We start from the raw sequence: 26,012 nt of genomic DNA on the forward strand, positions 1-26,012 counted from the left end.
CCTCCGTTCTCCGCTTTCAGACCAAAAGCCATTTTATTGATTGGTTTGTTCCACTCAAAGGCTGGTTTGTTTGTTTGAATGGTCCCAGAAGACATTCCCCCAGGACACTGGGAGACTGGAGGCCCAGGGGAGAGGGGTGTGGGAGGAGCCATAGTCTACAGAAAAAGGAAAAAAAAATGTCATCCCCTGGGACCAGGCTGCGGAACTCTTGTCAGGTGTCCTTCCACCCAGGAGAGCCCAGGGTGGTCCCAGATGCTACTTAATAAGCTCCCTGGTGCCTGACGGGAGGCTGATGCATTGGGAGGCACTTAGGTCACACCTAGTCTTCTATTACCAGTCAAACAGAATCTGGTGCCTGCTCCACACTGCCCAGAAGAACCTGGCAATCTCAGTGGCCTCAATTGAGCCAGGCCACTGGAGGGCCTCTAGGTGGCCTAGGACCCCATGGAGGGACTGCCTGGAGGTTTAGATTCTATGACCCACTAAGGCCACTTCCAAGTAATGATTTTGTGGGGCCAAGGCTCTAAGGTCCCCTGAGATAGTATTTTCAAGATCCAGGGATAGAAAAGTCTATGGTTCTAGAAGAGCAAGGGTCTCCGAGGGCTACAAAGACAGGCCCTCTTCCCATACATGCCCTTCCCCAGCCAGCCACGAAGGCAGAGGCCGTCGGTGCCTCCCTGGCCCTGGGCCCTTGAGCAGCACAGTACAGCTGGTAGACTCCCCCCTCCAATCATCCAGACTGCCCATGAACCCTAGGTGCCCCTTGACCCCCCAACACTAGACACTGCTGGGCAGGGTAACCGTGCCTGTCCTGTGCCTGTAGAACCAGCACACACCGCGACCACAAGAAGCAGTGACCTGCCACAGCCCCAAAGGGGAGAAATAGGAGAGAGCCCCAGGCCCACTGCCTTTAGTTCCTCCACGCTGCTCCCTGGTACCACCTCTTCAGACACCCTGTTTGGGATGGGAAGACTGCGGCAGGAAGGGGAAGGTTGGCTGCTAATGTCACATAGGGATTTGGAGGCAGAGGCCAGCAGAATCCTCTATGGGTCAGGGGTCGCCAGCGGGCACACCTTTGGGCTGGTGCCCACACTGGTCCTTCTCTGGGCCCTTCCTTTCCATCTACCCCAAACTGGGGCCCCTGTGTCTTCTGTTCTGCGTCCCCGACCCCGGAAGGTCATCTGAGGGACAAACTGAGAAACGGGATGGGACACTGGGTGGGATCACGGCCTCATGCCCAAGACTGGATGCTGAGCACATACGTGGTCTGTTGAGGACTGACCCTGACACGTGTAGGGGACACTTGTCAGGCACACCCAGAAGCTAATTCACCAGCTGCTCCATCAAAGGAGGCAAATGAGGCTCAGACAGCCCATCTTCACAGTCTGGCTGTCACCAGGACCACAAAGCCAGTCTTAGGGTATGGAGCCCTGGGCTGTACCCGGGGCTGTGCCCCCAGGGCCTCACAGCTTCTGCTTTGCCTTCATTGCAGCACATGGAGAGTGCAGCATGTGATTCCCTGTGACACAGAACAAGGAAGAACAGGACTCCTCAGACCACCTGGTTAGCCTTAAGGGTGGCCCGGCTCCCCTGAAAGTGACAGGCACTGGGGTGATTTGGAGTGACAGGTGCTAGCATACCTCTGCTGTTGCCCCTTCCTGAGCCCAGTGGAAACGGCCTCTTTTTTGCTGAGGGAGACCATGGATCAAGTATCTAAAGTGCTCTGTTTCTCTGCTGAGGCCTGGAATTGACTCTTCCCTTCCTGCGGGTAGCCTGCCACGCTCTCTGCTTGCTTTGACCTCAGCCCGGCCTGTAAGATCAAGCCACTTCAGCAGCTCTTTGCAATCAAGGTCAGAAAGGTCAGCTGCAAATCCAAGGGTGTGCAGGCGCAAGTGTGGAGCCCAGGATAGAACCCACTTAGCAAATGCCTTTGCTAAGCCAGAAAGACAAGAGGTGGGTTAGAGACATGACTCAGTGGTAGCATTCTAGCCTAGAATGGACAAGATCTTGAATGTGTAAGACCCTGATTCTGTACACAGGACTCTGTGTGTGTGTGTGTGTGTGTGTGTGTGTGTGTGTGTGTGTGTGTGTGTGTTCGCACGTGTGTGCACACATGCTGGGGACTGTCTTTTCTCTGTAACCAGCTTAAGTTACATTGCTATGCTATTTCATCCTTTCAGCTGCTGCCACCCCTAGGCCTCTCCTACCCACCAACCCAAGCGTAAGGAACATCTGGACTGTCTCCGGGGCCAGCCTTGCCAGCTGTCTGTTCTCCACTCTGCTCTGATGGGGCCAGGACACCATCTGGGAGCTGTACATTAGGATGGGCCCTCAGGATTCAGGATAATGGAATGCTGGGTAGGGACAGCCCTATCCCTTGAGATCCCATCCTGGCCAGGGTGCTCTGACCAAGCACCCTGTGTAGCTGCTGGAGCCTGGAGTGGATGCTTTGAGTTTTGATGAAGTACAGTTGCCCTGGAGATCTCAGTCGCCCCACTGACACCTCCTTAAAACCAGTAGGGAAAGGGAGGGGATGTTAGAGTGGTTGTCTCTTTCTGTCCTTCAGTTCCTGTGACTATCAGTGCCAATCCTTCATCACCACCAGCTGCCCAGGACCAGACACTCCCCCTCCCTACCCCATATGCAGGCAGGTCCTGTGGACCCAGCCTATAGCAATGCTGACAAATTGAAGAGAGTTCCTGACACATGCATCCCACCTGTCCTAGAGGTCAAAACCTCATACCCCTGGGATGCAACTGGGGAGGGTGGTGCCTGGTTCCTAGATCCAAGAGACAAGAGGGACAGAAAGGTGTCTGTTCCTGCTCCGTGCACACCAACACACAGTACTGTTCTCTCACATAGGCTTGTGAGAGAAACTTGTACATAATCAGAGTCCTATTTCTGTGGCCTGAATAAAACCTATGCAGCAGGGGAAGCCTGGTAAGACACAGTGAGCCGCAGGGAACACGTCTAGAAAAGTGACAAGGGAGCCCGAAGTCTGGGGGATTCATAGCAATTGAACAGTACAGAGTATTGATGATCTGTCTATCAATCATCTACCTATCTATCATCTATTCTATCTATCTATCTATCTATCTATCTATCTATCTATCTATCTATCTATCTATCTATTCTATCCTGTCCTATTTTTTTTTTCCTGAGACAGGGATTCATCTATCCCAGCCTAAAGTTGAACTTACTATAGAGTCAAAGATGGCTTTGAACTTATGATCCTCCTGCCTTTAATCTCATGAACACTTGGATTAATTGCAGATGTGTGCCACTATACCTGGTTTATACACTGCTGGGGATGCAGCCCAGAGCTTTCTAGGTAAGTCCTCTTACCAAATGAGCTACATCCCCAGCCCCTAAGTCAGTTTATAATACGTATCCATGTTATCTCCCTAGATCAGTACAAATGCCTTGTGAGGGAGTTACTATTATTCTCATTCAATAGAGGAAGGAACGGAAAGGAACTGAAGATGGCAGACTGTGGAACCTTCCAGAATTCCCACACCATATCAAGCTGATGCACTAATACTCATTTCAGCCAGGCTCAACTCACCTCTCCAGTTCCACCCTGCTTGTCTTGAGATCGGGGGCCATAGGAGAGCCATTAGTGAGGTGACCAGAGCTACCAACTGCTGAGGCAAGGTAAAAAGAGGAGTGCAGTTCACTGGCAAAGGGGGCCAACCCAACCCAGGGGCCTCTGGCTCGTCCCAGCCGGAGGACCTCAAGACTGGAGGAAAAGTGGGCATGCCCAGAACTCCTTTCCGCCTTTGGAAAGATTGGCCTCACCTAACCTCAATAAGAGGACCTGAGGCTTGCAGAGAAGGACCTGCTTAAAAATCCAGTCACTCCACACATGCCAACTGGGCACGAGCCAAGTGCTGGGGACACTGGGATGAATGTGACTTGGCTCTGGCCCTCAGGGCACCACTCCTGGTCAGCTAGACACCCACTCAGCTGGTACTTTGACATTCCTTATCTACCCAGCAACCTCTCCAGTGGTTCTCCTCTGCCCCCATTGTCCAGGGCCTCTTTGAGTATCCCCATACACTGCCATCTATACCTCTGCTCCAGTTGTTACTTTACTGAGAATACTGGACGGACCCCACCCCCACCCCACCTTCCATGTGGCATCTCACTACAATGCCAAGTCTCAGGAGGCAGAGTCCTGTGCTCTCTGCTCTCCCTCCTCTCCTAGGCCTCCCTCACTCCACTTGACTGCTCAGAGTTCCAACAGCAGCTGCGAATCTCTACCCAGGGTAATTGGCCCTCAGTAGCTCCGGAGAGATCTGATGCTAAGCAAGGTCTAGGTACAGCTCCACAGCACAGAATAAATGTGTCACCCACCCACCCACCACCACGACCTGGAACAATTAAAAACTTGCTTCTTCCTTTTAAGGCTTGTATTTGTCTTTCTTTAAAAACCCTTAGTGGGCTGGGAAATGAAATGGAAGATTCTTAGTCAGACGTGTCTTGGCATTTCCTAGGGTTGGCTGTGTGCCTGGCCCACAGTCGGTGCCTGAGACAGGTCCGTTTGGTGGATGAAGAATCAACATATCTCTACCTTTCACGTGTCCTACAACCTGAAGCTCTACTATTATAGCCAAGCCTGTCTTGCACCTGTGTCCTCAAGATAGTCTCCAGAATGCAAACAGTCCTAAGCCAAGAAATGAGCTTCTTCCTGTGCAAGGCAGCCTGGTGACAATCTGGCTAGCAGTCTGTACCAGGTTTCAGGCCTCCAAAAAGTTGGGGAACCTGGCGTGATAAAGCAAACCTGAAATCACAACACTTAGAAAGTGCACACAGGATGGTCTGGAGTTCAAGGCCAGCCTGATTATATCTCAAAAAACAAAGCACCACACAAAAGATCACAAGTTTGGGAAAGGGTAACTGTATACTGCTACTTGTTTGTAACACAGGAAATGCCCCAAGAAGGTTCTGAGTTACATATGTGACACTATGGCTCTCCAGAGCACAGCTGGGGATTAATTCAAGTCCCTTGCAGGAGCGCACGCGTGTCTGTCTGTCTGTCTGTCTGTCTGTCTGTCTGTCAGAGGATGCTCTGAAGCTGGTATCCAGGAAAGGCCACACTGAACTGACCATTTAATAGTCCAACCTCAGCCTCTATCACCAAGTCTTGGTGACAGACAGAAAAGAAGGTGAGACCACAAAGCCTGCAAATAGAGTATAGAGGAAGGAGATGTCAAGGGTAGGCTGGAGATGTGAACTAGCTGTAGGGTGGGGACTTGGCCTGCTGGGCCGGGCATCCATTGCTGGCTGAGGTGTCAAGATTCCTCCCTAGACTATTGTGGAGATTCAGAGTGGTGAGGCAAGCAGAGGCAGAAGTCCAGTGCCAGCATTCGCTCTGTGCATCATGATTTCCCCGTCTTCTGCCAGAAGGGTGTGGTCATGCCTGACCAAGCACAGCCACTGCAGACATCCTCTAGGATGGAGTTCTCATCCAGGTCCAGGGCATCAGCAGCTGACTGGATAGGAATGAATGAATGAAGGCTAATAAGACCAGCCAATTAGAAGACACTCAGACAAGCAGGAGGGGAGAAGGAAGGGGTGCTGGGTTGCAGGAGGCAGGTTTGTGGGTAGCAGGAAGAAGGAATGGGGAGACTAGGGCCAAAAGATAGAGCTGAACAGGTACAGTCATAGAGCAGGCAGGCACCTGACACAGCAGGCAAGTTCTCTAAGGCCCATCCTTGTAGGATGACCACTCCTACCTTGAGCAGGAAAAGAACCATCTCCCCATCCCAGGCTCCATGCTCTGTCACATAATAATTTGGGTTCCATCCCAAATTATGCAAATGGTTTTACAGGTATGATGAGCAGAGGAAGCCTTTGGGCATGACACAGGCCTTCACTGCCTGGAAGATAACTTCCTGCACCTACACCATTTGGCATACTCAATGTGCAAGACATTTTGAAAATACCCACCAAGTTCCAGACAGGGCTATTTGGCACTGTGGACAAGAAGCCACAGCAGGCACCATCACTACACATGGAAGATTCTGAGTAAATGAGGCAGCAGTTCACTTGAGGGTGTGGTTTCGTAGGAAAACAAAAACCAAACAAACAAAAAACCCAACAGACTGGAAGCCTAGAGGAGCAAACCACCGCACTGAGTGGCCTTGGGCGGTCACCTTGCCTTGACTCTCCATTCTCTCATCTATAAAGTAAGGCTGATGGTAACAACCACAAAACTGCACCGGGTGCAGGATAAGCATCCCCTCACTCAACTCGCACCGCCAGCACAGGTCTCTAGCTGTGTGTGTGTGAGAAGATGAGGAATCTGAGATCCATGAGGAGGTGGGAGTCATAGTGGAGTCCTGGGCAGGCTTGCTTCTAGAACCTACTCTTGTTGCCTCCCTAACAAATGTTCCTCATAGACTGTGGGGAATTCAGAGATGTTGCGATACTAAGGCATTGCAAGACTACGCTGGTGTGTGTCCAAGACAACAGGAAGAAATCTTGAGTCCTCTGCGATACCAAAATGCTTAAGTTCCCAAGACATGCAGAACTGGCAGGGTCCAGAATGTCTGGAGAGAGAAAGCCACACTCCTGAGGCTTATTCTCCTCCCCCTTTGCCCACAGAGCAGGGTTCTGCCTGATGCCTAGCTCTTCCAGATGGGGCCAACTTGGTCTACAACCACTTGCTTATCCTGTGTTCCGCCCCTGTCAATCACCCAGAGGGTCTTGCTTGGTCTGGGAGTCGGGGGAGACTCTCCAGGTTCTCTTCCCAGTCCCCCAGATGGGCTGTGGGATCTCTAGCCAGTTCTTGTACCAGTTTCTCTGAGCCTCTCTCTGGTTTCCCATTTGCAGGGATTGAGGAGACAGTAGATAGGGTAGTTCTACTGAAGGGAAAGTATACAAGCAAGACAGAGCCACTGTGCAGAGTTAGCTGGGTAGGCAGACCCAAGAGTATCATGATGGCCATTGTCTGGAATCTCCAGCTGACCTGGAGCCTCAGCCTGAATGAATTATTCAAATCCTACCACCATCAAACACCAGCAGAGCCCTTGCCTACTCTACTCTTGGGTTGTTTGGGGCCCAACAATAAGAAAAAGGCCATGAAGCGAAACTTCACTGGGGGGACCTGGGCCCCAGAATGCAGATACCCTCTAGGGCTTTGAGCGTGAAAGATGTTAAGTAGCCTTAAGCTCCATGGCAGGACGGGCAGCCACCAGCATTCACGCCTCTGGCTCAGGCCAGGGCTCTCTCCTCTGCCCTAGAATCACACTGTTTGGACAATTCACACACATACCCTCCACCCTGGGCAGACGGCTCTGCTATCAGCTGCTGGGACCCCATGCGCCAGGGTGGAAACTGACAGGCCCTGTTGCCCTGCTCCCTGCCTCACTGCAGCTACTGTTGGGCACATCAGGATGGAGGATGGGCTCAGTTCGCCTCTGCACAGTCCCCAGACAGTATGAAAGAGATTCCAGCTTCAGAACAATGGACTTCAGTTAGATGCAAGAAAGAACTTCCTGGAGAGGCATTAAGGATGACACAGAGGAGGAGAGTGGGGTGAGGGTGGCTATAGGGCTTCCTGTGAAATGTAAGATGCTGTCTTATCCATTACATCATTTACCTTGGAACAGAGTGGACAGTAATTTTTGCCAGGCTCATGGGTGAGCAGCTAAGGCTCAGCCAGGGTTAATGTCTTTCAGTTCTACTCAAAGATGCAGAGGTGGGACTGAAAGTGAGGATAGACTCTGAGGCCCACATTCCTCCCTCCACAGGACCCTCTTCTGAGCACTGAGACTCCTGCCTGTCACTGATGCCCAGGTGTGAGCTGTTGGTGAGACCCAGGCAGGTGCTCCTTGGGGACTAGTGCAAGGGCTCTGTGTTCTACGCTCTGCAGAACCACCAGCATCCTGTGGGGCCTCCTAGCATTTCCATGCCAAGTACGATCCCTTAGCCAGGCTTCCTCCCAAGTTCAGAACCTGTCCTTTGCCCCATGCCACCTGTTCCCTGCTTAGAAGTAGCCCCACATACTTCCCACACCCTCCATTACCAATGATGACGTTCTACCACAGCCGGAAGGTTCTATATTCCCTCACTTAGGAGACTGGGAGCTCCTGAGCTCAGGGTAGCAAGGCCTGAATAGTCATCAGAGACTAGTGGCAGCAGCTGTCATCCCTAGGGAACATTGAACATGACCACCACATGCCTGGCTTTGAGCTGGCATGGGAGGCCTCTATGCACCTGCCACCAGTGTCTTCGTGAACTTCGCCCACTGGGAGATAAGGCAAGGCCTGTGTGGAGGCCACATTCATCCTGACTTGCTGGGGAAGACAGAGATGGAGAGGAGAGAGCCCCTGAACCCTGCCTTTGAGGGGATTGTAGCAGTCAATGTGCTTTGGCATGGGGTCCCAGCTTACTACGCTAGCAGGCTGAGCGTGACTCCCCAACAGTCTCGTTCACATAGACAAACTCTGCCCAAAGACAAAATGACTTGCCCATTGTCACCTTGCAGTAAGTGACAAAGCCGAGACTCAAAAGACAAGTTTTTGCGTCTCTAAACCCACTGGCTTCACCCCACATGGCAGTCGTTGGATTGATTGTATTGTCTGGCAATACAGAGGGTTGACTTCAGTGGGGTCAACTGCCGGTGAGGGCTTGCACAGAGGCCCTTGATGTCCCCCAGACACCCTCACCTCGCTGGAAAACAAAACACCCCTCTGACATTCTCCAGTTCTCCCAGGTGGGACCAGGACCTGGTAGGCGGGGCAGTCGGGTGTCCGGGTTGGAAAACAAGCAAACTCAGACAAGGCTCCATTGTTACAGGGAGCCTGACACTTTGACCACTGAAACAAAACCAAGCAAATGGAGTGCTGACTATCACTTACAGAAAAGAGGGACAATGGGGGGCTACAGAGAGGACTCAGTGGTTAAGAGCACTAGCTGCTCTTCCAGAGGACTGGGGTTCAATTCCCAGCACCCACACGGCAGCTCCCAACTGTCTGTAACTCCAGTTCCATGGGAACCTGACACCTTCTTCTGGCCTCTGGGGGGACCAGACATGCATGCGATGCATAGACATACAAGCAGATGAAACACACAACAAAACACCTGTACACACAAAATAAATATTTTTTAAAAAAGAAGACAATGGGAGAACCCCAAGTCTATGGACTCACCCTCCCCCACCCAGCCCTGACCCCAGAAACCTGGTACAAGCAGGTAGCTGGGACAGGGAATCCAGGGACTGAGTCCAGCCAGGCTCTGCTGCTGCTTCTGGGACTTTTCACTACACACTGGTGACATGACACGTCAGGCAGGCACATTCCATGCATGGTCTCATCTTAGACAGAGATTATTTCTACCCCCAATCTTCAGACGAGGAAACCAAGGTTGGAAAGACACTGGCGGAGCAAAGTCTGTCAAATTGAGGTTCTTCCCACGGCCACGTCTCTACTCAGAGAAGTCCCAGGTCAGCAGTGTGGCCTCAGATGGGCAGCCTTGTGGGGTGTTTCAGGCAGTATGTGGAGACCACAGGCAGGTCTCAGAAGCCCCCGACTGAAATGTCCTGAAACTCTAACAACTGAGCCCAAGCCTTCCTCAGGGACAGCCCAGACCTTACCATAGCTACAGAGACCTTCTCAGAAGGCCAGAGCGACTGCAGCCACACCTACCTCAGGAACCTCTTTGGGCAACAAAGGGATTTAATACTCTAATCCCATGTTCCAGAGGGCGTGTCCTCAGCCTTCACAGCCAATCCTAACTAAGGCAAGCACAAGGGTGCCCTGACCCCGGGTGCCCTCTGGGTGAGTTTCTTTAGGATTCTTTGGGTGGGTGGGTGGGTGCTCTTGGCTTCCTTTATGTAGGAAAGAACTTTCTCTTTGAGCCTCTTCACTGGAGGGTGAGATGGGTTGGGGGGGACACTTTTTCTTTTTTTCTTCTTTTGTTTTGTTGTTAATGATGTTTTGTTCTTCTTTCTTGAGACAGGGTCTCTCTCTCTAGAGCCCCAGATGTCCTAGAACTCACTCTGTAGACCAGTTTGGCCTTGTACTCACAAGAATCTGGCTGCTTCTACCTTCAGAGTACTGGGATTAGAGTCGTGGGTCACTAGGCCCAGCTAGGACACTTTTTCTCAGTCCACTCATTCACAAGATGGACAGCTACAGAGAGAAAGCCAGGGACCCCCACTGTGACTGGCTACTTTGTGAGCCAGAAGATAAAAGAGCTCCAAATGGGCCTATGAATTTGGCCCTAGCCTGGGAAAGGCTAGGCCTCCTGGGTGAGCTGTCTGTATTTTCTCCCAACCTGCCTTTTGGCCCTCCTGTTGTGGATGGAGAGGTGGCAAGGGATGGAAGGAGGACAGCTCGCAGAGGCTAGAGGTCCTGGGTACCCTTAGGAAGGAAGACCCAAGCCCAGCTCAGAGCACTGCCTCCAGGAAGCCTTCCCTGATCCTTCTCTGGATACCCCAACCCTGACCTACCTAATCACATTCTGCATAGTCATGGATTCTGTGTCCTCCTCTCCCTACCAGGCTGTTCATTCAAACTGCCCTTTGCCTGGGATCCATTCCAACACCCTCCGTAAGCACCTGTTCTCTCTCAGCAACCTGCCTGGTACCAGTGACACGGATGACAACAGCTTATCATTCACTGAGCGCTTAGGTACCAGTGACACAAAAAACAACAGCTTACCATTCACTGAGTGCTTATTATGTGCTGGGGTTTTGTGTGTGCATGCATGGTACCGGGGATCGAACCCAGGGCCTTGTGCATATTCAGGAAGTGCTCCACCTCTGAGTCAAACCCCAGGCTGTGCTGGGCCTTTTGAGTACCTATGTGTGGGATCTATGTCATCCTCACAATAGCCCTGGGAAGGAGGTGATGTAATGAGCCCCATTTTACAGTTGAGGTGACTTGCCTCAGTCATATGAGTAGGACCAGCCTCAGGAAATCACTTTTCTGCTTGGAATTTTAAATTTTAGCACCCACATGTTTACCTGTGGTCAGTATGTTTCCCCACAGGCCACAGTCTCCATTGGTGGGTAAAGGGTGGGGTAATGCTACCTCGCTGCAAAAAAAAAAAAAAAAAAAGGATTCATACTTGTTCTGCATCTATTGGCTGGATCCCAAAGGCTTGTCTCAGTTGGATTATTACTGCTGCATAGGGTTTGAGAAGAGACACCCAGGTCCCCAGACTTCTCGGCCCTACTCCTGCCCCAATCCCAGCTCAATGTCGCTCCCAGGCCAACAACTGTCTGCTTATGCTCACACATGAAGATGGGAAGCAGCATCTCCCATCTGAATTCACTCCAAAGCCTCCTCCAGGAAGTCCTCCCGGCCATTCCCTGGATCCGTCTCTGGGCTCTTCAGTTAGCTTCTTACAAAGTCATTAGTTCATGAGGCCAAAGAGGGAAAGGCAAGGGGATTCACTAACGGAGAACCTGCTTGTGTGCTAGACCTCAGCAGGTACCTGCTCCCTACATAACACTAAGCCTCCCACATTGCTACGATCAGCTCATCTTATATGTAAGAAAACACACCAGAGTTGGAAGACTTGCGCCAGGGGCCACTTGCCTCTTCTGTCCTAGGAAGTGTCCATTCTAGGCACTCAGGGAAGAGGTTCTACTGGTTGGCTTGCAGACAGGTCCATCCCCTCCCCAGGATAATCAGGTGAACAGGGTCCTTGGGCCAGCAACAGAGGAGGGCTGGGCTCAACCTGCTTGAGAGGAGTCCCAAGGGCTTCTGGGAGGAGGCATCTCCAGGCCTAATCCTCCCCTAGCCACAACAGAACAGCAGGCAAATACGGCCCACAAAGCCCTGGCACCCTACAGGCAGCAAAGCAAGGAGAAGCCAGCTGCCCTGCCAATGACCCCACAGTGGCCGGGCCAGCTGGCCTCTAGTCCTGCCAACCTGGCCTAGCCCCGCCGGCTCTCAGTCATAGCTAATGACCATGCTGCCTGCAGCCCAGGCCACCACCTTCCTTCAAATGACCACAGTGTTTCTGGCCCAGATATCAGCCAGGCCAAAATCACAACTGCCTGCCCCACCACATCTTTCGGCCATGTACTGTGACCTCTTCTGCCAGGTCATGAAGGACACTACAGAAGACTGGAGATGCTGGTGCTGGGGCATTAAACAAGACGCGGAGGGGCTGACTCACCGCAGGCAATATAATATATCCTGCCAGCTAGCACAGAGCCCAGGACCAGGGTTCCTTCCTGGGCCCTATACTCAGTCCAACACTGCCATTTGTTGGCCTAGGTAACAAGGCTTGAGTCTAGGCTCATCATATGCGAAGAACGCTTTCGGGGTGCTCAATGGAGTTGAGGGCATAGAACATCTCCTAAAAGCTGGCTAAGCGTCCATTCAGTGACAGGGAAGAGCAAAGATTTCCAGCTGAAACAGATGCAGGCCCGACTCCCCATTTCCTGATGTGGAGCTGCAAGAATTTGGACAAGACAGAGCACCTCTCTGAGCTCCAGTCTCTCAGCAAAAGCAGCCGTTTTGCAGAGTTACCATGACGGGTAGTATCTCAAGTGCTCAGCACAGGGTGCAGCCCATCCTAGGTACTGAAGGGCATTAGCTATCACTAACATCACCATGACAGAATTAAATGTGCCTGCACTTCCCAAAGTGTAGAATACTATTACTTTTATCAGTGTATGTTTACTATGAAGGGTTAAACATTTACAGGTGGCACCCCAGAGGGCTGGACAACCCATGAACATCTAGGGCGGGATTTGTGACCAACACAGAGAGAGAAGTGAGCAGAGATGGAGCAGGGATGTGGCCCAGACTATCCCACAAGCGAAAGGGTAGCTCAGTGGTCACATGTGTTAAACAGTGATAAGCAAGGCGCCTGAGGCCCTGTTAGTGCCTATGCCTGGCAAAGGACACCCAAGGCATGGTCCCCACTTCCAAGGGGCTCTGAGCAGGGCCTCCACTCCTCTCCCACCTGATCGCTCTGATTCTGAACCGCTACCCCAGTATTCCGCTCCAGAATTCTCCTCAACCCCCCACCCACCGTGCCACTCCATTCCCAACACACACCGACTCCCTGTGTGCTCACAGTGAAGCACTCCTTACGACTGACTACCACTGCTGCCCAGTGTTACACTTACGTGACCCTACCATCACCCAGAATGAACTCGAGACTGAGCTTCGCTGTGCTAGTTTCACAGAGGGGACAAAAGGTGGCCATGTATTGTCAGGGGTCTTGGCCTCCATTCTCACCTGAGCAAGTGGCACAAGGAAGATTCCCCGAGGACCTCCCTGGCCACTCTCCCCTCCCCCACATCTCTGGACTCTGAGGCCTACAGCTTGATCATGGTTCAGCTACCTCTGCTGCCTACAGAGATACCTCTCACCCTCAGCCCCCCAACAACAGAGAGCTGGGAGGAAAGTAGATCCTTCTTTCCTTGTCCTGCTCTGAACACACACTCTCTCTCTCACACACACACACTCACGTACACACTCACACACGCTCACATGTGCACGCTCAGCACAACCCAGACTGAGGTACAATCTGGAGCCACTGGCCCCCCTCTGACGGAGCGGAAGCCCAGCAGAGCACAGCTATTTCCCTAGCCTGCCTCCCAGTGAGGGGAGTGATAAATTATTCACTGAGCCCTATGCTCAGGGAGGCCGGACAATGGGCCAAAGGGAATGGACACCAGCTCCTGCCCCACAGGAAGCCACAGTGGGTATGAGGACTGTTAGAATCCAGAGCCCCTTACCAGTATCTCCAAACAGATTCTAGGAGGCTTTGTAACTAGGGAAGCTGGCACAGGGAGTCTGGTCTTGCTTAGCAGGGGTCCAGCTAAGCAAGTCGAAGTTTCTCAGCCTGCAACAGCCACCTGTGTTCTGGCCTCAAGCAAGTTTGAGGATTTTCCAGACTTCCTGGTCAAAACTCCAGTTTCCTTTCTCCACAGGGAAGGAAATGGATGGTGGCCAGGCGCTGTGTGTCTATAGCTCAGTTAATCTCGGCTCGAAGAGCCATTCCACACTTACAGAAAAGCAGAGGGCTCAGAGGGTGACAAGACTGCCCCATGGTCAGGGTGTGAGGTAGGTTCATCACCACAGCTCCGACCACTGGTCACTTAGTCTGCAGTCTGCCACTTAGCCCGTCTGAGTAATTTCTACACCACCTGGCAGACAGTTGATGCTTCAATAGTTCCTGAAGCAAACTCATCAGGCCTTGGTCAAAGATTTCACCTCTCTGGGCCTCAGTTTCCCACACAGGGTAGCCCCAAACATAGCAAGCCCATACCGGGCAAGCTCCACAAACTCCTTAGTGCTCAACAGTTTGTCTATGGGATCCTCTGGTTATCTGAGTTGGTGACAGTGTTTTGACCGAACTAGGCTTCCCACAGCCCCCTGCTTGGCCTCACCTGAGGCTCCCAGCTCTTCTCAGCACCGGAGAAATGAGATCACAGGTGTGAAATCAGTTCATCAAAGGAGAGCTCTGTTTAGATCAAGGATTATTATGAGGATTTGAATCCTCAGGGAGAGGTGGGGGAGGGGGAACCCCAAGCCCCTTAGTCACCTTCTAGGCCCCCTGGATCCCTCCAACCTCAGGAACGGGCTTCTAGTCTTTAAGACCCTGCTCTATCTCCCAGGGGTTTTCCGAGGTAGTTTCCCCACAGTCCAAGGATCTCAGCACAACAAAGGTTAACAAGTCCCAGCCATGGCCACAGTGCCCAGACCAAGGCTATATGCCTCCCCCTCCCCACCCAGAACAAGAGCCCACAGAGTCCCTGCCAAATGTTCTTTCACAATACCCCTCTCCTGCACAGATCCAGAGGCAGTGAGAGGAACTTCTGCCTGGAAATTGAGACACCTGGACTGTGTCCCCAGACATGGCCACCCTAACCTTAAGACCTGGAGAAGTTCTCTCCTGGGCCAGAAGGGTCTTGCAGGTTCCTCTGCAGTAACAGGGACTGAGGTCAGGCCTTGTTCAGAGTCCCAGTCCAACCACACACATACTTACCCCCGCCTCATACGTGCTCACCCCAGCATCATACATGCTCACCCCAGCATCATACATGCTCACCCCAGCCTCATGCATGCTCACCCCAGCCTCATACTGGGGGTGGGGAAACACCAGCCACAAACTCCAAAGGTATGAGCTGGGAAAGGGCCAGGACCCCTGACGGATATCTGGAAATCTTTTTCAGGTCTACTTCTGGCTCAACCACTCACTGGCCTTAGGGCCTGAAGTGCCTGTGCTTCCCCAAGTCTTCAGTGTCCCCCATTAACAATGTCAAAAAGGGAAGGTGGGTGAGTTCTGAGGTACAACTGCTTTCACATGTCTGTGACTTGGGAACAAACCAACATGGAGAGCACCTAACAGATAAGAATACTTCAGGAACTTGGGGCCCCTGACTCTGGGAGGCAGGTTGTCCCTCCAACCTAGACCCCAGGAAGAGATTTTTTGGAACTGGGAAGCTTCCCACCTCTGCCCTCACTTTTCCTGGCAGGTGGCATGTCCGTAATCCAAGAGTCACTGGTAAAGAGAAGTGCCTCTTCAGCTTTAAGACCAGTGCTTGGATTTTGGATGTCCCCGTGGCACCCCACCTTGCCAATCTCCTGCTTGTAGGCTATCTACTTCCTTTCTTCTCCCCTCTCTCTTTGCTCTCTCTTTATCGTCTCCCGTCTAATCCTCCTTACGAAGAGCAGAGGTCCTCAGCCCTGTCACGCCTTAGTTTCCCCCATCGGTCCGCGTCCATAACAATCACAACGGCTTTTATCTCAGGGAGGGGTAGCACGGAGCTTTGGATAAGGAACAATTTGTGTGTGCAAGGGCGGGGCTCGGACCTGCACACAATGAGCACTCAATAAGTGCGGATTTCTCTCTACTATCTTTTGCGCGCCGTCTCCTAAATAGTTGAATCTCTGCGGGTGTCCCCTCCACGCCCTCCACTGACCCGGGCCGTGCCTCTCGCCGCCCGGGACCGCTCCCGCCGCGCATCCGGGGCTCTCACCTGCAACCTCGGTTCGCTGGAGACTGGGACAGAAGAACCCCCCGTGTTCTCTTTGGTGCAAGCACCTCCAAGTCCTTAGCCTAGGGCGGAGGAAGGTGGCAGCTTCGGCTCGCAGCACCAGCCCAGGGGTTCAGTCTGACTGTCCTGACTGCTTGGGACCCCTCACGGTGCGCTGGACCCGGGCAGTGCCAGTACAGTTTCAAGTCCGGAGCAGTTCGGTCCAAGGTAGCTGAAGGTTTGGTTCTTCGGGAACCGGAGGCCGGTTCCTGGCGCCTCTACACTTAGGTTCGGAAGCTGGGACCACCTTGCGCGGACCGGGAACGGAGAGCACACGGGCGGAGATAGGTTGGTATGATCGGGCCGGGCGCGTCCCGCCTCGGAGCTCCGGATCAAGCAGCTGAGGACCACCGGGCTGGTAAAGTCCAGGCGCGGAATGCCGAGCTCGGACCAGCAGGGCAGGGCAGGGCAGGCTGGGAGCCAGCGGCCGGAGCACGGCAAAGAAGTCTGCCCAGGTCCCGACACGGCTCGCTCTGCAAATCTGGGCGGACCTAGCTCGACGGCGGACTCTGGAGCTCAGCGCCGCCGCTCCACTTCCTCCTCTTATCCGCTCCGCGCTCGCCACTTGCTCAACCCGGCGCTGCAGTCTCTGCCACCGCCGCTGTCACCCTTAGCTGCCCACCCCCACCCGAGCTGCAGACCGAACCGAGCCGAGCCGAGCTCCGCCGAGACAGCGCCCGAGCGCCCGCGAGCCTGGCCCCCGCCCCCAAGGGTGGGGCCAGAAGAGCCCCGCCCCTAGCCGGGCCGCGGGCAAAGGCGGGGCGTGCAGGACTATGCTAGGCGGGTCCTCGCGCGGTTGGACAACAGGAGCCAATGGGAGAGTGGAAAGAGGGCGGAACTCTGCTCAGCGTGGTCTGGTGTGGCTGAAGGAGGACAATGAATGCGGTGGAGCGGGGCCGCCTAGGGACCAGGATAGAGGAAGAAGCGTGAGGGCTTGGGTTGACCGCGATCCTCTAGAGTAAGACAAGGAGGAGACCAGGTTGGGGTCGGGATGTCCCTGGGTGACGGAGCCCGGGGCGTAGCATGATGCTGCCGGTCTCTGGCTCCTCCTAACTCCTTGCACCGAGCTGCATTTGAGAGCAGTGAAAGGTTCAGATTTTAGGAAACGGTGCAAAAGAAGTTTTTAGAAATAAAGAGCAGATCTGTTTCCCACACTTCCCCTTTTTCAGCGTTCGGCAGCTCAAGGAGGAACGTCGTTATTAGTTTCAAAAATAAGAGCGGAGGTGTGTGAGGACAACTCATCTCGAATCGTGACGTGTGTCGGCTGCGCACCTGCTCCCCCTCCCCGTCCCTGTCTTTGAGGCCCCAGCGTCTGTGCCTGGCACTGAGCAGGCGTGAAAGGGTTTGATATATGAATGAATGTTGCGAGTGTGCGTGGGCGGGGCATATGTCACTAATTGGTCTGGGGATCCCTGGGGTGAGGCCGCATAGCACAGTTTCATCTGTAAGCCCCATGTCTCTGCTGCGAACCAAGCCTGAAGAGCTCCGTGATGTACCCCCAGATTCCCGTTACCGGTCTAGGATTCTACCTACCATCTCTGACATTCCTGGCTAGCCTTGCTTTGAAAGGAGGCTTTAGCCTCCTGTGGCGATGCTCAGTCAGTTCAAGGTCATCCTCGGCTACAGAATTAATTCAAAACCAATGTGGGGTGCATGAGACCCTGTCTCACAAAACATAATAAAAATGATAAATAAACTCAATGTTGCAGCTTGACAGGGAAATGAGTGAAGAAAAGATGGGGAGTGGGCTTAGAAGATGGAGGGAATGGCATTCCTGCAGAAGGGACACCTTTGGGGATCTCTGCCTTGAATTGGTTAGCAGAGGCTTCCCTGAGCAGGTGACAGGCATGCCGAGGTCAAAAGGGGATAGCACAGTTAATAGAGACATGTGCTCCTGGGGAATCCTGGCGGCAGGAGAGAGGTACAATCTGATCTGATGAGGACAGTCAATGTGGGAGACTCTAGAGAAGCAGGTAATGAGGAGTTCAGACTTATCCAAAGGACCAAATGTTTCTTTGGCTCCTCCTGAGCCCAGAGCCCAGCCAGATGATGATGAAAGTCAAGCCTGGGGGAGCCTGGAGTAATAGGAAAGCCATGAGTCTTCAGTCCACTGTTGACATGATGGAGTTCTATAGGAAAACAGATGTCCTTAAAACACATAGTCCAGGAGATGAGTGGCACAGGGTCTGCCTGAAGACTAAAGATTCCTTATTGAACTTGGTAATGGTGCTAAGATCCCTTATTCCTTCCCTTTTTGCCAGGAACTCTCTTCAGCTTTGAGTTGGCAATACCGTCGAGTCCTGAGCTCCCAGCCTGTTATTGTAGTCCTTCTGTTCTGACCTGTGCCATCCAGCCTCATCTTTCCACTCCTTTCTCTGCCTCCACATCACACCTCTCTCAGACTGAAGAGCAAGTGAGGTGCATTGTCTCCACACAGTTCCTCCCTGGGGCTGCTCTTATGGCCTTCCTGGGCTGTCATGTACCCCATCTTGAGTTTATTCCTGCTTCCCTTATGGAACTGAGTCTGAGACCCAGTGCTCACTAGTGTTCTTTACTACTGTGTCTCAGAGCCTAGGCTGGCACACAATAATTGACTAACAAATGTCACCCTCTCTGAGATGCCTTCCTGGACTCCAAGGCAGCCTTTGGTCTGGTTAACTTGCCTGGAAGATTCTTTAGACATGTCCATTGCCTCATTACCCCCACCCTTCATGGCTGGGAGCTACTCTGTGGATGTATGTCTCCGCCCACCATGGCGCCACTAATGCCTGGTGGCCCTTGAGAGACCTCCGCATAAAGAGATGAATGAATGAGGTTCTCAGAGTAGAGCTGTCTGGCTGCCCCTGTTGGGACAGCCTCCTCTGGGGGTCAGATGAACAGAATGTCAAAAAGAAAAAAAGCTTTTCAGAACACAGCCCCATCGGGTAATTCCTGAGGCCATCTCAAGGTCACCGAGCAGTGACCAGCACTCAGGTCTCAAACACCCACATTTGCCCCCTGGCTGCCCCTCTGGAGGAGAAATCTTCTGATCTGGGGCAATCTGGCCTTTTGTGGCTAGGGAGGCCACAGTGTGACAGTGGTATGATTGGTAGTGGATTGTTTGGGAGGATGTCAATGCATGCACTGGCTTGAAACCCATGCCTGGAGGCTGACAGGAAACAGTAGCCTTCTGTGAGGCCTGCCACTACTGAGAACCTTGTGCCTCCAGCCAGAGAGATTTGCAGAAGCTCTGCAGTGTACATGCGCCAGGCACGCCGTGTTCCCATCCCAGATGGACACTCGATTGCAGGCTGACAGTTATCAGTCACTCTGCATTCTTTTTCTAACTGGGCCACCTTGTTGTAGAAAGCTTCTCCACTGGATAACCTCTGTGTGTGATGAGTGGGCACAGTGCTCGGTGCTGGCAGGAGGCACTGGGGCTCAGCAGGCGGCGGTGACCTTACCTTTATGCGGCTCACTCTTTAGTGGGGTTAGTGGGCTCAACTGAGCTCACCGCACTTGCAGGTTCTTGATGCTTTCCCACCGTGGTCTCCGGGTCCATCAACCCAAAGTCCCTGCATGCGTCCCTTTCCACCAGGGAATGAATGCCCCATCCCTTAAAACAGTATACAGGCTGGCCTCTCCAAGAAGCCTCCCCAGTTCTTTCCGTGGACAGCGCCGTGTCTTACTCTGGGGCCCGTCTCTGTGAAGGTTCTCGTCCCTCTCTTATGTATGCCCATGGATCAGGGCTGGTGGTGAGTCAGTTTCTCCACCTGATTCTGAGCTTCTAAGGAGGGAACACGATTCCCCTCCCCCCTGCCCTGGGATAGTGTGTTTCATTCTCTCACTCTCTACTCCTCCGTGTTTCCTGAACTAGACTAAGTCATATGCCACAGTTGGACACCCAGACTGGGACACACTCTAGGATGAGCCCGTTGGTCCAGGACTATCTGCATGGGCCTATGTGTCAAGTTCCCTGAGAACACAAGGACTGTGGGCACAAGGACAGCTGGCTAGGTCAAAGCATCACCAGGGGGAGAGCATGAGAGTTGGGTACCTGTAATTATTACTGTTGATGGTCAACTTGGCTAGATCTAGAATCTCTTGGAAGCAAGCCCCCGGGTATGTCCTTTGGAGTAATCAAAGCAAGAAGCCCCACCTGTATGGGCAGGGTCATCCTATAAGCTGGGGTGACAGTTTGAATAAAACGAAGAAAGCAGGCAAAGACCATCTATCGTCACTCTTTGTCCTGGCTGTCGCTGCAGTGTGACCAGCTGTCCCCAGGACCCTGCCCCCATGACTTCCCTGCCTTGATGAACCGAGTCCTCCTAAGATGAGACAAAACAAACCCTTCCTTACTTACGTTGCTTTTCGAAGGTGTTTGTCACAGCAACTAAAGAAAGTAGCATGCAGTACCTAAAGCTATGCGGATCATTCCAGATAGCCAGTGGTCACAGAGATGCGAACACGGGAACTGTTGAGGGATGGATGCGAAAGTTCATCTATTTGTAGAGCTGGGCTGAGGAAATATGGGGAAACAGGCTGCATGGTGGAGCAATTAGACCGCAGATTCTGGAGCCACACAGCCCAATCTGGAACCCTGACTCTGCCTGTTAGCCCTGTAATTTCTCTGTACCTTAGTTCCTCATCTGTAAGGTGAGACTTGATTCATAGGATATGTCAAGAGATCAAGTGAGTTAATTTTCTTTTTCTTTTTTTCTTTGTTTTTGTTTTTCAAGAAAGGGTTTCTCTGTGTAGCTTTGGAGCCTATCCTGGCACTTGCTCTGTAGACCAGGCTGACCTTGAATGCATAGAGATCCGCCTGCCTCTGCCTCCTAAGTGCTAGGATTAAAGGCCTGTGCCACCACCAACGCCTGGCTTGTGAGTTAGTTTTCTTATACGTTTGGGTTATGTTGATATGTGGTGAGCCCCACATAGGTGCCTGGCAGATAAAATGAAGATGGAGAGGCTGGTGGGCTTTGGCATGGCAGGGTTGACTGTGGGCTTCATCCTAAGGAAACGTCGCTTGGATAGTCCCTGTTTCTTCACACACACACTGCATGGGGACTCGGAGGGCTCCAGGCAGCTGGTGCTTCACCTCCCCAACCTTCCCTGAGTCCCCTGTTGCCCTGCAGCTAAATCTGTATAAAGTAGGACTGGAGAAGCTGGGGACATACACCAAGAAAACTGTATGGCCCCATTTATTGAAGATGAAGATGGGGGTGCTGTGGAGTGTCCAGGACACCAGGGCACTGTAAGAATCTGAACCCTGTTCTTAGCCTCAATTTCCTGAGGCCAAAGTAGAAGTGAACAAAAATGGCCTACTGAGCCGGGCGTTGGTGGCACACACCTTTAATCCCAGCACTCGGGAGGCAGAGGCAGGTGGATCTCTGTGAGTTCGAGGCCAGCCTGGTCTACAAGAGCTAGTTCCAGGACAGCCTCCAAAGCCACAGAGAAACCCTGTGTCGAAAAAAAAAAAAAACAAAACAAAACAAAAACAACAACAACAACAAAAAAAAAAAACGGCCTACTGAAAGGTTGGTTTTGGAGTTTCCATGAGAATGGGTCCCATAGCTCATGTATTTGAATGCTGGGGCTGTAGCTGGTGGAACTGTTTGAGAAGGATTAGGAGGTGTGGCCTTGTTGGAGGAGGTGTGTCACTGGGGTGAGCTATGAGGTTTCAAAAGCTCACCCCAGGCCCAGTCTAGCAAACTCTCTGCCTGCAACTTGCAGATCAGACGTGAGCTCTCAGCTACTGCTCCAGCTCCCTGCCTGCCTGCCGGCCACCGTACACCCCACCACAATGTCACAGACTTACCCTCTGAAATTGTAAGCAAACTCCAAATTAAATGCTTTCTTTTTATAAGTTCTCTTAGTCATGGCGTCTCTTCACAGCAAAAGGAAAGTAACTAAGACAGGAAGATGGAATGTTCTGTGGCTATGTGGGGCCATGGATGATGGGAGAGAAGGATACGGGTAAAGATGGAGGAACAAGCAGGAGCATCCTTGGTGACAGGTCAGCCTTTTCTAGGCTGTTAGGGTGAAGCCAGAGGAGGGGGACTGATAGCAGGAAGGTGCCACAGAAGCCTGGAGCAGGAGGCTAATCTGGCACTGGGAAGAAAAAGTGCCTTGGGGCTGGGGCAGAGACGACTCAGGAATGGCGGCCCACAGAGCACACAAGGACCAAGGAGGAAGGTGTGTGTGACCCCTTGTGACTGGGGGCAGGGTCGGTGGTTTGGGTAAGTCTGGGTCAGGTTAATGAAGGGTGCTACCTGGCTCTCTCTCCTCCTGGATTCCTGAACACACTATCTGGAAAGGTTAAGACCTTCAGTTTCAGCCGGGCATTGGTGGCACACACCTTTAATCCCAGCACTCGGGAGGCAGAGGCAGGCGGATCTCTGTGAGTTCGAGGCCAGCCTGGTCTACAAAGCGAGTTCCAGGACAGCCTCCAAAGCCACAGAGAAACCCTGTCTCGAAAAACCAAAAAAAAAAAAAAAAAAAAAAAAAAAAGACCTTCAATTCCTCTCTGACTGTCTCTCAAGACTGGGGATCCTGACTCCAGTCTTGACAATTCACTAGCACCCTTGGCTGCTCATCACAACAAGTGTAACTTTATCACATCATCCTCGATTGCAGGGCTGGTAGCCTCCGGACCATGGACTCCTTGTCAGATTTACTTCAGTGTCCTTAGCATAGGGCATAGGTCACACGCAGCAGGTGTGTATGCATTTTCTGTAGAAAGCAAGCGCCTGCATTTGGCTGCTTATGCTGCCCCCTGCTGATTGATACTGGTTACTGCAATAATATAAGCTAAGGCTGGAGAACCTCTTTCGTACCTACAACTTTGGAGAAGCCCAATGAACCATGATTACTGAGTGTATATACACTGCAATTTATATTACTATAAATTAAAGTGGTCAGATTTTGATTTTCTGTAATTTCAGAGCATAATCGTCAGTATAACAACATACTTTAGGAAAGACAACTAACTGTATTCTCCCTAATAAAAAAGATGGTGAAGGTTAATGAAATGGCTCAGTGAATAACGGTGCTTGTCACCGCTCTTGACAGCCTGAGTTCAGTTCCCAGGACCCACATGATGGAAGGAGGGAATTGCTTCCAGCGAGTTGTTCTCCGACTTCCACAAGCACACAGTAGCACACATGTGCCCACAGACATGCACAAAATAATAAATGCAAAAATCTCAGTAACCCACTGTGGACACAGTACTCACATGAATGCACACAAACGCCAGAAGCAGAGCCTTTAACACACGTTAATAGCACCGTTCACCTTGGGCAAAGGGTGGGAGCAAGCCAGATGAGCAGGGAAGAAAGGGGGAGCGTGCACAGCGCGGCATTCTTCAGCCTTAAAAGAGAAGGGAATTCTACCATTGTGCTACAGCATGGATGAACCTTGAGGACATAAGGCTGAGTGAAATGAGCCGGACACAGGGCAGACAATTCTTCCTGCATGAAGCACCCAGAGTGGAAAAACGCAGGCAAGAAGAACAATAGTTCCCGAGGGCTGGGGAGCAGGGTGGGAACTTACTGTCTAGTGGGCACAGGGCTTCAGTGTGGTAGGATGGAAACATTCCAGCAATGGTGACCAGGTAGCACGATGCGTGTGTACTTTGCATGAGTGTACTGACCTTGCAAAGTGTGTAAACCACGCCTAGTGCACAACACACACCCCAGACAGTGCAGGGACATCACAAGGCTCAGGCTCTTCTAAAAAATATTCTCTTATTTTTATCTGTGTATTTGTGCCCACGTATGTACGTGCCATGGCCCTCGCATGGAGGGTCAGAAGAATCTCCCTCTACCATGTAGGTTCCAGGGATCCAACTCAAGTAGTCAGACTTGATGGCACCTTTACCTGATGAGCCCTATAACCTGTCCAGATTCTTCTCACAAAGACACGAAAGCATCATTTAGAGAGATGGCTGTACAGAGCTGCAACCCCCACATTCAGGAGGGAGGCTGAAACAGGAGACTTGTAAGTTTGAAACTAGATTTGGCTACACAGTGAAACCCTTTGGCAAAAATAAACTAACAGCCATGTGAAGGTGGTGCACACCTTTAACCCAGCACTCAGGAGGCAGAGACTGGCAGATCTCTGAGTTCCAGACCAGCCTGGGCTACAGAGTGAGTTCCAGGTCAGCCAGGGCTATGCAGAGAAACTTTGTCTCAAAACACAAGAAAAAACGGAAAACAAGAAAAGAAAACATACCTATGTCATTCTGTCACTGGGTTGTTTCTGACTGCAAGAAGTCACAAAGTGATCTGCAGCCCTTCCTTCCTTTTTCTTTTTGTTTCATAGTCCTTTCAATGCCTGTCCTTAATACATATCTTATCCTAACTATCCGTGTATCTAAATATATATTCATTGTATACACACACACACACACACACACACACACCTGTATGTGGCCACAAAGGATCCTGGAGCCTTGCACATGCCAAGCCTTTGCTCTACCACTGAGCCACTGAGCTACAGACAGCCGTAGTGATCATTTGCTTGTTCTGTGTGACAGCATTGGAAGTGACACAAAGCACTTTTGCCACAGAGGAAATGCTATGACAACAGTGTTCAGGAAAAGTGTCCGTGCAATTGTTTAAAGTGTGAGCTGAATTGGTCACCCTTTCCACGGAGCATCATTACCACGTAAAAGAAATACTGACAGCTGAATTACACATATGAAGACTAGGGTGTCTGGCACACATTTACTCAAGAATGGGTAAAGTGCATCTGGAATGTTTCCAGGCAAATTGATTGCACTTGCTGCTAATGACAAAATCCAAACCATCAAGTAAAGAAAAAAAATCCTAATTTGGGGAAACTTGTGTTACTGTTGTGCATCTGACAGCCTCCGATGAGCTCGGTGGTGATATAAAGTGCAGGACTTTTTAAAATATTGACTTATTTTTATGTTTGTCTGCATGTCCTTTACAACTGAAGTTACATAATTGTGAGCTGCCATGTGGGTGCTGGGAATTGAACATAAATCCTGTGAAAGACCACCGAGCCATCTCTTTAGCCCTAGCAATTTTTTAAAAGAGTGTATTCTTCAAACTTTGGAACAATACTTGATGTGACACCATCATACTCGGATAAAAGGCACATTCTGGGCCTAGAGAAACGGCTCGGCCTCACAAGCTCTTGCCACTCCCGCAGACCACCCAGGTTCTCCCTCTGGGCAGCCCACCCAAGGGGGACAGAGTGTCTGGCTCCTCTCTTCGCTGCTTCCTGCCTTTCTTCAGTCTGGTGAATTTGTCCCGAGTGACTCATTGGTACCCAGCGTTACTCCAATGCTGGCACAGTGGGCACGTCTCTGCTTTCACTAGAGGGACTTTGTGCTGGAGGAAGGGAGATGATGAGCGCCTGCCACTCAGGAGGAAGGAGGAACTGACATTCCAGTAAACACTGAAGCAAACGACTGTAGCAAAGGCCTATGTGGGGCTGCCTGGTGTCCACGTGGCTGGAAGGGAGGGGTGACTCATGGGAACCAAAGACACAAAGGAAAGCAGGTCGTGGAGGCTATGGTAGGAACCTGGCTTTTCCTCAGTGTTCTATGAGATGATACTAGAGATATTTGACTGAGGAGTAGAATGAGGGGGTTAGTGTGTTAACCGCAGAGGAGGGGCAGTGGGGGGCAGGTCCCTTGAGTGTCTTTCAGAAGCAGAGATGTAGAATTAAGTGTACACGTGGAGGGTGGAGGGGAACCTTAGGAGTCGATCCTCAGAAACCATCCACGTTGTCTTTTTAGACAGGGTTTCTCTCTGGCTTGAGTTCATCAAATAGACTGGGAACCATTGCTGACCCAAAAAGTCCTAGGGATCCACCTGTCTCCACCTCCCTAGCTCTGTGATTGTAGGAGGAATCCTGGAATTGAACTCAGGTCTACATGCTTGTGAGGCAAACACTTTATTGATTGAACTATCTCCCCATCCCCAGAACTTTCTGATGAATTAAAAAAAAATCCTTCAGTAGGCTTTGAGGAAAAAGAGGATCA

The 26,012-nt window shown here is 51.7% G+C and overlaps 1 protein-coding gene across 4 annotated transcripts in view; it reads right to left on the bottom strand.

Moving 5' to 3' along the window:
- The window catches only part of Gdpd5 (glycerophosphodiester phosphodiesterase domain containing 5), an 80,251-nt gene extending 63,584 nt beyond the window's left edge, over positions 1–16,667 (bottom strand). For 3 of the 4 annotated variants that reach the window (XM_013116366.3, XM_013116367.3, XM_013116364.3), the window contains exon 1: positions 15,962–16,667. The gene's annotated coding sequence lies outside the window, so the exon portion shown is untranslated. The remainder of the gene's footprint in view (positions 1–15,961) is intronic. The other variant, XM_021229507.2, reaches the window with a different exon arrangement.
- Between the last annotated feature and the right edge of the window lie 9,345 nt (positions 16,668–26,012).

Source organism: Mesocricetus auratus, unplaced genomic scaffold (genome assembly GCF_017639785.1).
Source record: "Mesocricetus auratus isolate SY011 unplaced genomic scaffold, BCM_Maur_2.0 Super-Scaffold_4256, whole genome shotgun sequence".
Classification (NCBI taxonomy): domain Eukaryota; kingdom Metazoa; phylum Chordata; class Mammalia; order Rodentia; family Cricetidae; genus Mesocricetus; species Mesocricetus auratus.